Here is a 15810-nt window from a genome sequence, read left to right on the forward strand (position 1 = left end):
CAGGGTGAATTCAACTAGTTTAATAGCTACCTTGCATGCACTGCTGGGATATTTTAACATGATCTGGGATGTAGTAAAATGGCCGCAGAATGGAGAACTTTCTCAGCAACTACCATCTTCTGCTTGTGGAGTGTCATGGTCTAATGTGCTTTCCTAATGCTTCTGTTTATCTTCTCCAAGCCCTTGCTCTAGATGCCAGTTGTTTCCTCCCCCTTCAGCCTACTGGAGTCAGTGCAGGGTCAGGGGGAGAGGAACAAAATCTCAAGAGCAAAATGATGATTTGTTTCGCACTGAAAAATCCCGGATGCAAAACCCCATAGTTACTCTATAGTTGAACTGATCCTGGCTGAGGACCCTCTCTTTCATGAGGAACTGCCAGTTTGGATTTCTATGGTGCAGCTTTAACAATATTGTGTAGTAGATGTTTGGAAGCTAGGGGAAATGGGTTTGAATTTGAAAAAGAGATTTTTAATACATCATCACATAAGTCTTCAGTAGGGCTAAATGATTTGTTTAATTCCACAGGGCATGAACACCTCTAACAGTTTTTCTTCAAAACAATTGATTCTTTTCAGAGGAATATTAATTGCAGGTAATAAAACTTCCCGTTAACAGAGCAGTGGGACTTCCATTGGCTGCTGCCCTGTTTGGGTACTGGGCTGCTGCTCTGAACCCCCCGGCTCTCCTGGGCTTTCTTTTACCTGTGCTATATGGGGATAGCATGCTGAATGCTCTCTTCTCCTGGGTTGGAAGCTCAAAAAAAGGGGGAAACCTGTTATTAACCTACATTTAACATTTTAAGGCCTTTCCTCCTAACAAATTGGCCGGCCTCTCCTCTTCTCCATGGACTGCATCTGGATAGTCAGGAACATCTCCAAACTAATGCAGGTAAATAAGTGTTACTTGCCAAGCTGAGGAAAAGCTTCAAGCTTGTGCTGAGGTAGCCTTCATATGTTTATAGTAAGTACAAGTAATAATTGAAGTGGCTGATCCAGAATCTGCTCGAGTGGTGATGGCAGTCTGAACAACCACAACAGGCTCCTGGCCGCTGCAACGCTCCTAGCTGCATCTCTGTGCGCCTGCGGTGGGACCTGGTTGCTAGCACCCCTTCAGCCAGCTCTCCCTTGGTGTTTCATATCCTTACACTTGCTGCTAGTGCTTGAAGGAAAAGGTAGCAAGAGCAAAACTTCACTACAACCAAAAATGTATTTCTGATCTCTGACATGTTGAACACAAAATGTAGGTGTTTTTTCTTGTTTTTAAATAAAACGTCCTTGTTTCAAAATCTGAATAATTTCTAGACAGCATTTCATACACAGTGTTTATCTTCCATTTATTGGAGACTGGAATGGATGACACAGCAACCAATTCAAGGATTTTGTAGAAAGGAGACAAGAAAAATATATTCTGAATATAATAAGACAAAACCTTACTAGAGTTAACAGCTGGAGTAGATATCAACATAGCTAAGAATATTCCCTGAAGAGGAAGGTTCATGTTGGCATAAAATCAACTGATGTCCTGGGAATGCAGGAGGGCTGGGTTCAGGTCCTAGCTCAGCCTATGTGTGTAATCTTGAACAGAATATTTAATCTGTTTTCCAGATATGAAGATGACCCTTCTTCCATCCTTTTGTCTATTCCAGTTTTGGAGATCAATGGGCTATTTGTGAAAGCATCTAGAAAAGTTGGCTAAGTAACTTGTATGAAATTATAAGTTCATAGGGTCTATAACCACAGTTGATAGATGCAGAATGTATAAAGGTGGCCACACCTGCAGAGGGGTATTTTTAAGGACTGCTTTATCTGGACCCAAGCAGATGTTGCAAGAAATTATGTGGCTTCAAAGAATGTAATTCTGGAACCAAAATACCAAGAGGTTTCCTTTCCACATGGACAGGAAGCAGCCGACGAAGGAAATGCAGCTTGCTTCAGTCAGGGGAAGAGGCTGAGGCCCTGTTTCCCAGCCCACCCTTACTCCATCCCACCACTGCTTGCCCCAGGGCTGGCAGGGAGGGTCCTGTGTGGCTGAGCACTGACGCAGCAGCCACAAGCTCCGCATTGTGGAGCAGTTGGCAATGCACATTAAAACCCTCAAACTCCAACACTTTTACTGAAACACTACAGAACCCACATTAATATTTCAATATTCTGTTAAACTTCTGGGTTTTATCATGTCTTTTATCTTACCACACAGTTTAGCGCTCCAAAGCCAGAGAAACCCGAGATCTTTGCTACAGTTCAGGGTCATGTGAGATGCTAGTTCTTTCTCAGGTTAACTAAAACAGTTGTAGAGCCCAGTCCAAATGCTGACCATACAGTCTGTAGGTTGTTAATAAACTCACCATTGGGGAGCAGGTCTCTGTGCCACTAACCTCTGCGATAACCTGCAACCCTCCCCCCGCTGGCACCCCTGGGCAGGACCAGGGGCACATTCCCCCCGCCAGGCTCCCAGCCCTGCCGCTGTTGAGCAGGGCTCCCTGTGGCCGCCCTCCCCCCCGAAAGCTGGAGAGGCCACGGGGATGGCTGGGGGCTCGGCGCCCCCCTGGGAAAGGCTGGGGCCTCAGCTCCTCGCATGCCTGATTTTTGTTTGAAAAGGTTGGTGGAGTACAGAAAAGGTGATTTTGTTTAAGGCTACATTTGATTAACTAGATGAGGTGGTTCTTGGTAAGGAGCTCTGGCCACCGCACGCAGCAGTCGCCCTGCTCAGCCTTTGGAAGATGAAGGCACAGGCAGCACCAGCCCTCCTACCAGTCAGCCTCCTTCCTTCTGTGTTTAACCCTTGCTTCTCTAGCTATCAGCCATCCGTTCCCTCAGTTTGGCTATTTTTTTCAGTGTGAGAAAGAGGATGATGCCCAGGTATTGATGTATCACACCCGTGAGGAAGAGCCCTTCACACCTTCAGACTTGGCTGCTGGCAGCCGTGCCCTGCGGCGGTGCACACCGCGGGGCTGCAGGAGCCTCCCGCCTCCCACCCAAGCAGGTCCCCACGTTTGCTGCTCGTGCTTCTGAGCTGCACCCAGGTGAAACACCAAATGTTTTTTTTGGCATCTACCATATGCACCTCCAGATGAACAAGGGACAAACATGGTGTCGCTGGCTGTCACATCCACATGTGTATCTAGGTTTCTCCAGAAGCAGAAAGGCAGGTGGCATTTTTGGCCAGAGAACAACAGGAAAAGAGCATCTGTGCACATTTTTTTGTATCTTGCACCTTTGCAACACCACCATTTGGGAACAGGAATCAGCTTCTGCTGCCTTTACTCCATTTTTTGTGCCGGCCCATTCTGAGCTTGATGTAGTTGCACTATGAAGCCAAAACTGCATCAGAGAGGACAAATGAAACTTTGACCCCCCCTCTGAGGAAGAGATGAGACCAATGAAATCAGCAGTCTAATGCCCAACCTGGTTGTATCACAACTTCAAACTGGAAACTCTTTGGATGACATCATTCCACCAGAGTTCCCAAACTGGAGGAAGGAGCAACCTTTCCCTGCCAGTGGTGACCATCTGGCTACTTATGGAAAAGGAAATCTTCATCACCTGTTGGAACAGCATAGCAAGGGATGAAAAGGCTACCAACCTGCTATTTATTCATCTTTTCTTTTAAGCTACTGCAAGTCTTATTTGACTAAGAATATCATTAATCAATTTAATTAATTAATGGAGGCAGGTAACAAGGAAATTGCCAGACCTCTGAAGGACATGCCTATTTTTTAAACAAACTTCCCACAGTGGGCAGATCCCTGCTTAATTATTTCCTCTTTTAGCTTCTCCAAAATATTTTTCCACTCTGGACATTGTACAATTCTCCCTTATTATGGTCCTCACTGTAGCCACCTAATATTCCATTTTCTGGGATGTTAGTAAGCTGTGCCCAAAATGGGAAGGTGTGTATGACATTTCTAGTGCACAGGAAGAGTAAGTAAGGAGGAGTGATGAGAAGTAAGTAGGTAATAGGCAGGGATATCGAGAGTGGGGGAAGTGTGGAAGAACCAGCTAAATGAAGACTTAACTAAAGTTTGCTGCTGAGAAATGGGCAAGTCAAAACTTATCTAAAAGTAAAAGTTTGTTCTCTAACCATGTGCTTATCTCTCTGCAAGGGAGCCTGAGTCTAAACCCTGTGTGAGCACAAAAGCTGGTGGGTTTGGGCTAACCTGCCCCAGAATGTGGGGCTTCTTGTGCAGAAATGTACCTTTTGAGGGGTGGAGAACACTAACATTAGCTGTGGCACTTAGCAGGAAAGAAAAGCCAAAAATGAATGTGAGAGAAAATAAGTTTTTCTAATGAGATGGGCACCAAAGAAATCTGGAAAAGTTGCCTCAGGCATTGGCATGGAGATGACTCTTGCAATAAGGTTACCAAGATGAGAGGTAGTTTAATGTCAGACAAATAGGAACACGCCCTGCCCTTAGTGACATGTGTCGCTCCAGCACTGACCTTACATATTTCTCACTGGTCCACTGTGACTTGAGCAGAACAGCAGCTCCTGTCCCCTAGCCCGTGAGCAGAAGCCAGCTAATGGTCTGGAGCGACGGGGACTATGGTCCTTTCATGCAGGAGACAGCGAGACTGAGTGGGAGAGCATGGCTGTGATTTGAGTTACTGCCTGGTGCTCCACGTGTCACCAGGGGAAAGATTATAGCTTGTGCCTGTCTGAGCAAGAAAAACTCTGTTCTTGCCCAAATTCAGTCTCAGCGTTCTTTTAAAAGGCATCTTTGGCCTCTTCTTGACCTAAACAACTGGTGATACCTGGCCTTTAAAGAAGTGTTAATGGTGACTCCCTTTCTCCTGGAATATGCACAGCTTCTGTGTATCCTTGCAAACACTGTTAGTCTGCTGAAAGAGAGGTGCTGCGAAGAGAAAGAGGAGGAGGAAGGGAGCAGGAATTTTTTCCCACCACTCTCTTCACGGAAACAATTGCAGCTTCTTCTGGCCCTCTGGAAGCTCTGACTGGGAAGTGTAGCAAAATGGAGTGTAGTATTTATTTATGTTCTTATTTTTAAACAAAACTGGTGAGACTCAGTCTTCCTGAGCAGAGATGCTTTTGTTCAGACAGAGTGCAGCAACCACACAGCAGCATTTTGCTCCAGGTCTGCCTTTCCTGGGGTGAACATGTTTACAGCCCCATCTTCCCTCTGGCTGTCTCTCCCCCACCCCCCAAAAAGCACTGAACAGTATTATGCACAGCATTTCTAAGGTAAACTTTGTAGGTGTTGCCCTACTTAGAAAAGCAGTCCAAGACACCAAATACACTCTCTTTGAGGCAATTTCTTCTTTCCTCTATCCAAACTGCCTGTGTTACCTTGAGGATGAGGAGGGCTAGGTTATCAGAGGGGAAGCAGAGCAGATCTGATGACTTCCTGGTTCAGCTTTTTCTTGCACATAGCAGTAATTTAAGACACCATTTTGATTTGTGGCTTCTGCACCCCACTTAGCCACTAACGTGTTATGTGATGTTAGACAAAATTATTGAAACTCTGAGCATTTAAGATATCCCCTGTGTAAGGTATGTATTTTTAAATGAGCAAAGACCATTCCCTAAGTTAAATCTTCTGGCAGAAGGATGAGGAAGCAGGAGGTTTCTCCGCAGTACTGTGCGTGCCAGCAGCATGCAGGGTGCCATTGCGACCCCCACGAGCTGGGAACGTACTTCTACCTGCCAGTGAGGAGAGCACAGGAGTTCCTCTTCAGTAACATAATGGCAACATTTGCACACTTTCTGTATGAACAGCTTGCTTCCAGTGATGTAACTGGGACAGCTTGGGAACACAAAGTTATGCAGGTGTCTGAGAGACCAGCCAGATTATCCATATCCCAAGAAAAGCTATAGAAACTCATTCTACGTTCCTGAAGAGCTGCTGTTCCTTGCTCCCTTTTGGGGGTTGGTCTGGGCAAATTTCCCTGCAACATCTTCTGCTTTCTTATGCCTCCTCCCCTTGTCCTGGAAAACCTGCAGAAGAAGCAGCAGCTAATGGGAGTGTTTCTGAAAAAACTGCAAGTAACCTGTGCCTCCTGCCTTGCCAGGCTGCCTGTTTGCCTGGGACAGACAAAGGATTGCAACCCTCAAGTGCCTGTTGTGTGGCAGCATCCCCGTCCTGTGCAGCAGGAGTGCTTGGCTTCTGCTACGTGCCAGGTAGCTCCTCCTGTCACAGCGTGAGGGCTGTGATCAGCTTCTCAAGCTTTAGCAGCCCCAGACTGCATGTTGAGACAAGATTTGTGTTCAGTGTAGCATGAGCTTGTGAACAACTTCCAGGTGTAACTCCGGGATTAACTTGGGCTAGAGGTGACAAAATGATGGCTGTCTCTGGCAAAGGCTGTGTCCCAAAGATGAAATCCAGTCCCTTTAGCCTTTGATGGAAAAAGTAATTCCTGGCTGCTGCTTCAATGAAAACATCCAGTAGCAGCACACCACACTGGGAAGCCTAGCCAAAAAAAGGGAAAGGTCTGTTACCATCTCTGCCAGCTCCTCTGGTAGAACCGTCAGCAGCTGTCAGTGAATCCAGCTACCCCACTGGGGCTTTGCCACCCACCTACCCTGTCAGTACAGGTAAAACTCATATGGGGAGGTAGTATCAACATCTGAGAGAGATGCAACCTTCTCTGCTAGTGTCCAGCTGACCCAGGGGAGCAACAGGAAGGAAGTCCACACTGATATCTACCCAAATGGCCACAGCCACCCTTTGAGGCTTGTGGAAATATAAACCTCAACTTTTCCCACCTACTAAAACCAACTGCTGTTGTCTCCTCCTGTTTTCTACTTTCAGCTCATTAGTTCCACCAAAACTACATGACTGCTGTCTCACTGCCTTTTACTGAAAGCACGTCAAAAGCAACTGAAGGGATCAGGGTGGCTGTTTGACCCCTGCTTGCTGCTGGGAAGCAGCACAGGTCGGATTGGGAAAGAGTCCGCGCTGAATAACCAACCCAGGGGAGAAGCAGCCCTGAAATTCTGAAGGCTCCAGTCGCCACCAAGGTCATTTTGTCCCAATCTTCTAATGTCTTCTGTATAAGAAAGATGAGCCTCTATGGCTGGCTACAGAGATAATTTTATGAGTTGGCTTCTTAAATATCAGCACAACAACTGCTCGTTAAGGGACACTGCCACCTTACTTTCTAGATGATAATATCCATGCAAAAACTTTCCATAACCTTTAACTAATCATGAGGAATGTGAGTGGAAATCCAAAGAGCTACCCAAGAATTTCCAAAATTTCACCACATGCAATAGATCAGACTTAATTAAGGAAGGCTTCACTTTGATCTCCTTTACTTGCTGTGAGAATATTCTTCCTCTATAATAAGAGAGACTGTCATCCAAATCAACATGGCTTTTATTCTCAAAATATATAGTTCATCCTTGATAAAGATGGAAGAGAAAAAGTGACATTGAGAATAGCTAGAATCAGAAAGACAGAATTTGCTGGTCCTCTGGGTGTGTAGCAAAAGCTGATCATTATTTGTGAGCATTAGTGAGTGGAAGAACAGGGAATGCACCACGGTGAAGAAAGAGAAAAGGTGTAAGGAAAGACTTTCTCCTCGCTTTGCTAAACAGTACTGGAGCACTGGAAGGGAGAGGGGAAATCAAGCTGTGAGACTGAAGGTAGCAGCGAAAATTGGAAGGTTCAGAAGTAGCTTTAGAAGTTACTGAAGAAGCAGAAAGGGGAAAAGAAAGGGAAGTTATGCTGGGAACAGAGGCAACAGAAGACCCTGGGAGCAACGGTTTGGGAGAGAGGAAGCTCCTGGACACACACAGCAACGATCACACCGCAGTGGGAGCAGCCAGTTGCAGAAATCTGGAGACCCCTGTCACTGAAGGAGAGTGGGGCTGAGAGCATGAAGATACAGAGATCTCATGCTTGGCCAAGAGGTCACCTCTGACAGTGGATGACACCATCTACACTTTTCTGCTTTATCACAGCAAGTTCCATAGCTAGTCCTAAGGATTTCTCTACCTGCCAAACGCTCTCAGCATCCCTTCGGCTCTGTGCAGGACTGCAAACCAGATCACCTCTTCCTTGCCTCCTGCTACACTGAAGTTTCTTATTATGGAAAGTTGCTATATGTGGTGAATCCATTTGTATGGTATTTTACTGAGTACAAACTCTTAACATTTGAATTATTAACCACAGAACTTGTAAAATTTCAAAATAGAAGAGAGATTTGCTGGGAAAATAAGATCATGTGTTTCAATCATAATTAAAGTATTAACTGTAATAAATGAAGAAACAAAACTTAAGTTTCAGAGAGAGCTACAGAAATAGTCTTAATCTTCCTGTTGCATCCAATACATTTTTTGCCTTCTGGAGTCAGAAGACTCTTTAGTTCCTAGGTAAACAATATGGATTTTTGCTACTGCTCTCCTCCTTCTTTTCTTTTCCTTATGCTGCCATGAACTCACTCTTCCTGTCAGACATCAGTTACTGCAAACCCACAAAGATCTCATCTGCTTTTAACTTCCTTCTCCCAGCTCAGGGTCTGCACTGCTTCTTATCCAGCTTAATGCTGATTTCTTGCCAAAAAACGGATCTGCTGTGGCTGGAGCCTGCCTGAGTCTAGAGCGCCTTGACCCCAGCTATGGTACTGGCAGCAGCTCCCTAAACCCTCAGCTGCTCCCCAACACCTCTGGCGAGAAGTTGCTGCCGCTTGAGTCCTGCTCATACAAGGCTGTGTTTGATCAGTCAAGAAAAGAGAGTTGTAAAATATTCAAGCACTGTTTTTAAAAATCCAGCCCCCAAAGGTGCTGTTCAAGCAGTTTGTATTGAACCAGTGTCCCATGAGCACTGCAGCAGTGCTTGGCGCTGCATCTTCTCCACCCGCCCCAGAAGCCTCCCTGAACCCACAGATTTCCCCTGAAACAGCAATAAGTTACTAATAAAATGTGACTTTCTCCAGAACTGTTCTCAAAGGCAAGTGGGAGCTCTGGGAATGAGGAGACCTACAGAAGCTCCAGAGCAACTTTTTTCCATAGTTCATAGCCTGAAGCATAATCATATTTGCACTGATCAGGATTGATGCTGCACTGGCTGCCCTGAGGGAAAGTGTAGATGCTGGGGGGCAGGTAGGAGGATCTGCCCTGCACAGGGCTCCCCCAAAGTGAACCATTCATAGAAATCCTGATAAAAGATTTTACTTTCTGATTTCAGCCTTCCTGGCCCAGGTCAGGAGGACACTAGGTTAAAGTCCTTACATGTGACATGGGTACCAAGGCATAACACAAGTGACAGAAACCCTGTTAAGAGGAGGAGCAGAGGGATGGACGCACAAAACGCTGCTCAGCAGGGAGGAGAAGGGAGGGAGGCAGATAGAGAGAAAGGGGAACAGGGGTAACAGCTGGAGAGAGAAAACTGGGTAGGAGTTTGTTGTCAACAGCTGAAAGGGGAAGCAGAATGGAAAAAAAAACAGATGAAACAGGAAAGACATGACGAGTAGTGGGGTGAAGAAAAGTAGAGCCTGGGTGTGAAAATAAGCAGCGCTGGAGGCTCATCAGGCTTTTTCTGCCTAAATACACAGCAAATACACAGCAAACTTCACAAATAGTCGTCTGGGCTGAACAGCAAGGATACTACTGTCCTAAAAATGTGAAGTGTGAAGGTAACAAGGTGGATAGTACTGTGAATCATGAAAAAAATGCTGAGCAGATACACAGTGACTACAACACTACCTTAGATGTGTTGAATCCAGTCTTGTTTGTGAGGAACTGCTCCCACAAGGTGATTTATTCTCTGATTTAATTATTGCTACCCCTTGACTTTTGCTGGAGGAAAAGGAAACATCCTGAAATTTGTTGCCTTGGACATTGTTCTTTCTAAGAGCAGCTTTACCTATAACACTTGGGAAAGACATTGTGTTTTACACGTGCAGGGATGTAAAAGACACTTTCTGGAGAACCACACATGTACACACTCTTCCCCTGGCTCTAGCTGCCCTCTCTTCAAGACCACAGCCAAAGAAAATACGAAAAATCAGCCCCCCTGCTAGGGACATATGCCTGAATAGATGCAAGCTTAATAACGTTCCCATTTAAATATGTATAGTGCCAATTGTGAATTGTTAATGTAAAGCATGCTCATTCTGAAACATTTTGGGGTGGTTTGGCTTTTTCTTTGCATTGAGGTTAGGGCATTTTCCGTGAGGCCATTGAAAAGGAGGATGTTGGTGTGTTCCCTTCTGCTGCTTTGAAAGGAGGATTTCTATTTTTTTTTTAACACTTGGGCTTTTGTGGCTACTGCAAGCGAGCATCGTCCAGAATGAAGCGTGTGGTTTCTCCAGTGGCCGCTGCACTTGCACGCGCCCTCCCTGCCCTTTCCAAGCGGGGGCCTGGTGGCAGCCCACGGGGCCAGCGCAGGGGCTGGCGAGGCTTTTGGTGGGGTGGGAAGGGAAGGGACACCGGCAGCTGCGGGGGGATGGGAGAGCGGCAGGCAGCTGGGGAAGGAGGGGCAGCGTCACCAGCGCGGGCCTCGCTGAGCCATGCTTGCGCATCGCCGGAGACCCCTTGTCACAGCGCTGGGCCCACAGCCCCACGGCCCCGGCCGCCAGCCGCTGGGGGAGAGGGTGAAAATCCCCCCCAGGCATTTTTTGGAGGAGGTGCTGTCCTCAGCTTTGCCTTGGTGGCCAGGAAGAGCGTGGTCCGCCTGGTGCTGCTGACCCCAGCGCAGGCCACGGGGCAGGGCCGGGGGGCAGCTCAGGGGGCGCGGGGAGCCTTCCCGGCTGCCCCACGCGTCCACGCCGGTGGCTGAGCCTCACCTACTGTTCCAGCCCAGGAAAACCCCCACAAAACACGCCCAGCCACAACGTCCACCCGAGGGGAAGGGAACGTGAAGTTGAGGATGACTCCAGAGACACCGAGCTCCCCATGGCACCAGCAGCCCTGCTGCCAGCTCCCGCTCACCCGCCGCTCTCGCTCATGCTCACCCAAGAAAGGAAGAACCGCCTGAACTTTAAGTGCCTATTGTTTCAGCTACAACTTCAGCTCCACCATACGCAGCTCTCGCCGCGGCAGAAAGATGTCTTTCCTGTTGAGCTTCCCGGAGTAAGCTGCTTCAGCAGCACCGGGGCACATTGCTGAATGAATTGTCAGCTGCAACTGTTGCACTTGACGCAAAAGGAGAGGAAGGAAAGCGCCATCTATTAATTTTAGATGCTTCCCTATTCATTTTTTGATATATTGTGGAATTATTGCAGGGAATGCCCCACTTTCTTAGCAGGATGTGGATGAACTCAGTTCACTCCAAGCAGCTCTCTGCTAAAATGTCCAGCTGGAAGGGAAGGGTGGGTACACAAAGCCAACCTCCACTACTGCCCTTAAATCATCTGTTAGATTGGCCATGTCTGTGGAACCTGTTTTATGGGCTTGTAAATGTCATTAAATCTGTTGGATTTTAACAGTTGGTGTACATTTCTATCCAGGCTTCATCCAGGGGCTTCCACAGTAAAACTGGAATATAGCAGTTTCACATCTTAAGAACAAAATGGTGCATCTGAAGCCCTCTACCACTCACAGTAACAGCGTAGATTTGAGTCTATTGGTGCAGGATTGCTCTTTTCTTTTTTTTCTTTATTTTCTTAACTACATTATGATGAAAATAAGGCTAATTTCCCCCACTCCAGAGGACAGTTCTCCTTGCCTCCAGACAGGTGATTTGGGATGTGTCAAGGGAAAGGGAGCATTTCATCTGCAATGCTAATTAGCTGCACTGGCCAGTATTTCTCTTTTTTCCCCACTAGAGCTTGGTGGTGCCAGTCAAACCCAGCCCCACCAAGTCTCTCAAGGATATTTCTTACAACATTACTTGGCTGAATTTTTCTGAAAATTGTTGAACTTCTTCAAAAAAAGAAATTTACAGCAAAGGAAGCCATACTTATTTTAAGACAAGTCATTCTTATTGTTAAGGGAGCACATTGGCCACAGCTAAAATGGGTTTAAGATTTTGTGTTAATATATTCTCTGTTGGCACAGTTTTCTCAGTTTAATTTAGTTACATATAGATCCAAGTTTAAAATAGCAACTAAACATAAAACAGGTTCTCACTCTAAGGCAAAGAAAGGTTTTCATCTGTCACTTGATTAGTCATTGATTATGATTGCTAATGCAGTCAGGAATACGCCATGTTGCCATATCTAAAACTTATTCCTTAGATACTTAAGGGATCGTACAAACAGAGACGAGCTACTGAAAAGAATGGATTCCCTGAAAATATTAGGTGCAGTATTTCAATATTTAATTGCAAGCAATGCCTCATTTCTCACAGAACAAAACAAACAAACTTTTGTTTTATTCTGTTGTCATTATTTCTTGATTTCACAATTTTTTGATTATTTCTTGATTTCAGATGTAGTGGTCCTAGTTTTAAGAATGTTTGTAACCTGAAGGTTTACAAAAAATGTCAATAAAGATAAAATCAACTTTATAGATTATAAGATTACAAAATTAAAAAAAAAAAAACAGATGTCCTAGTAAAAATTAGTAAATTAACACATTAGCAAGAACAAACTAATACCAGAGAAAAAATCCTAGAAATATAAAATATAATGCAAATCCAAAAGAAAACATTAGTTTTATTACTTTAGAAATTCAGCAGTTGGGAAAATAAACTCAAGTATTTGAATAGATTCTTAAATTTTGTATATGGGTTTTACACGTATGATGTTTTCAACCAGAAATAGTCAATTGATAACCAAATCTCAAAGTTGTTCAGTACTTTCCCCTGTTTGACCTACAACTCCAGAACTGCAAAGCAAGTGCTAGCTTGTTTTGCCTCTTCATCATGCTCCACAGAAGTTTTAAGATGAGACTCTGCATACATAGATACAACGTGTTACAGTATAGCTTTGCACCTAGATGTCCAACATATACCAAAAAAAGAAAAAAGCCAACATTTTGTACAAGAATAAAATTAATCATCTGCAACTTTATTTTCATCAGATGGAAACAGTATGCACCTGTACAATAGGGTTCTTGTGGGGATTTCAGATATAAAACCCCCTATCTTTTTCATTCCTTTTTCACTCATAATTTATACAGAAAACAAAATCTTCCCTTAGGCTACAGTTTGTCATGGCTTTTTTACATGCTCAAAACACTTTCCAAGCTGTCTGAAAGTGTATATGGGGCAAAGCGCGTTTTTCTTATTGGAAAAGAAAGGGTTGTTCCCTCTTTCCTAATTATTAAGACAACTGAACTTTGAAACTTGGCATTTAACTGGTCCTGACTGGATTACACCCATGAACAACTTAGAAGTTAGTTTTGAACCTCTGAAAGGTATTTATGGGTAACAAGTGAAAAATACAAGTTAGGCTGACAGCATTTGCATCCAGAAAGCTAATCGGGTTTGTTCTGTTTCTTCAAAGCAGGCATTTTAAAATCCCCCTTTGCAGCTCATGAGTGTAACCTTTTAGCTAGGCCAATGACTGTTTTGCTAAGAAACTGAGTAGGCACCTGTTGGCCTTTGACTTAGTAGAGCCAGGAAACATTTTTCTCTTATTATTTCCACTGCTTAACTCCCTCTACCCACACTTCTCTCTTTCTCAAAGTAAAGAACTACAACTTGGTGAAAATAGATTCAGATAGAAACTAGCAATATTTAAACTAGTTTTAGCTACCTAAAGCTGAAGGCAGCATTAAGATTGCACAATTAAAATGACAAAAATCAGGACATCAAAATGTTATATTCAATTAATTAGAGTATACTGCTGATATAAGATATTTTCAGTTATTCTTATTGTCTTAGAAATATAGCTTCAATTATTTTGACTTTTTTTTTAAACTTTTTCTCTTAAAGTACTATATTTTTACTATCTTGCCAGTGCTGTAGGAAATTTAACTAGAATTTCCTGAATTTCATGGTTTAATTAAGCAGCTTTAACACTGAATTCAATTAGATTACTCTGCATCTATGTTTCATTAGCATCAGAATTGATATTTGAAATTTTTGTTGTTTTGAGAAAAAATTAAGATCTTATTTTGGCTAGAACCATGCTTCAGTTCAAAATTAGGGTTTCAGCATTGATTATTAGTATTAGAAACCCATGCAAAGCTAAAACAAAGGGGTATCAAACATGGCTGAATTTTCTTGGATCCATCATTTAATATTAAAAAAAAAACCCTGTCACATGCAATTAACATTTTTTTTTTTCATCCAAAGAATGAAAATAAAGAGAAATTTTGATATTTCTTTGCTAACACAACTTTGCTGCGTTTTTACAATGTTAAGTTATGGCAAACAAGGTGGACATTAGCCTTCCCTCTCACTCTTGCATATCAGAATGTTTCACTAAATGTTTACATATAGGTTGGGGCTTTATCACAGGTCTGATGCAACAAAGCTGAATTTTTTCTTTGGCCTTTGTGACCCCATTATAGTACTTCGTTAGTGAGCATTCTGTGAGCTCAGTTTTACTCCTACAAAATCACTATACAACCAAACAATGGATTCAAAACAGACTTGCAAAAAAAACCCCCCAGCCTCAAAGTAGACTTGCAGACATAGATTTACCTAAATATATTGTTTGTTTCATGTTTTTTCATTTGATTTTCTAACTTTAGTTTTAGTAAGCACTTAAAAACTTGGCTAAATTATTTACTGTTACAAAAAAAGTATTTTTAAAGAGACCAAAAATATTTCTTGAAGAAAAACATGAATCTGGAATATGTAGAAACTACTACTTAACCCAGGATATATTCGTGTGCCCCCCAGTTGCATCAAGGATTGCTCAGTTGAGATGTAAATTGAGCTTTAAAACAGGAACTAATTAGCATGAAAGTAGCACTATATGTATGTGCTTTAATTTTGTCAAACTAAGACTTGTATTTATTTTCACAAGTTATGCCTTATGGGAAAGCAAATTCTTTTTGAATTACAGATCTCTCTTTCCCAGGGATTCAGAATGATACTGTTGGAAATACCAGATGATAATAGTCTTACAAAAATAAGGGTTTTTTTGTATGAGTTTTAGTTACTTAACTTAGCTACTTTGGGGAATAGTTAGACTGTAAATAAAATGTTTTATAAAAATAAGAGTTAAACTGGATTGACTAATTAACTGCCAGAGAACCATAACTTAGGGGGAAAATATAGATATTTCCTTATATAATATGATTGTATAATATGATATATTGTCATTTTATATTGAAAATACCCATCTGAATACATCTCTTCTAATCTGAGTTCCTTGACATTCCATACTTAAAAATATCTACAATATACTAAAGTAACCAATTGCAGAGGAAATGATTATATAGTATGGCTTTCATGAGAAACACAGAAAATTGGGGCTAATTTATTTAAAACCAGTCAAATAATAACTGAAATGACCTGATGAAATTATTCAGACATAAGCTCTACTGTCTGCAGGAGGAGCCAATAATACTGCAGCTCAGCCTCACAGGTAGCTATAGATTACCATATACTCTATTATTCATAGCCTCAACCATTCAATCTGCTTAAGGAAGAGAGCAGAAGCAAAAACTCAGCTGTATTTAACTTTCTTTCTGATCTTCAGAAAAATAATAAGTAGCAAATGACAAAAATATATGCTGTGCTGGGCAAACACATTTTAAACGCAAACAAACATTCACGAGCAGATTCTTCAAAGAGTGCATGTACTAACAGCCAATTTAAACAGCTATTTTTTTGAACATTACCTGGCAATTAGAATACTTATCTCTGACAGGATGTGTAAAAGACAGAAACAAAATCTAAACTAAAACATCGCTTGAACTGGAAGGCATTGAATTTTTAGCAACTTCAGGCTACAGAAGAAATATATTTTAAGATTACAAAATAATTTAAAACAGTTTTTTTATTTGTAA

Source organism: Apteryx mantelli, chromosome 2 (assembly GCF_036417845.1).
Source record: "Apteryx mantelli isolate bAptMan1 chromosome 2, bAptMan1.hap1, whole genome shotgun sequence".
In the NCBI taxonomy this organism is placed as follows: Eukaryota; Metazoa; Chordata; class Aves; order Apterygiformes; family Apterygidae; genus Apteryx; species Apteryx mantelli.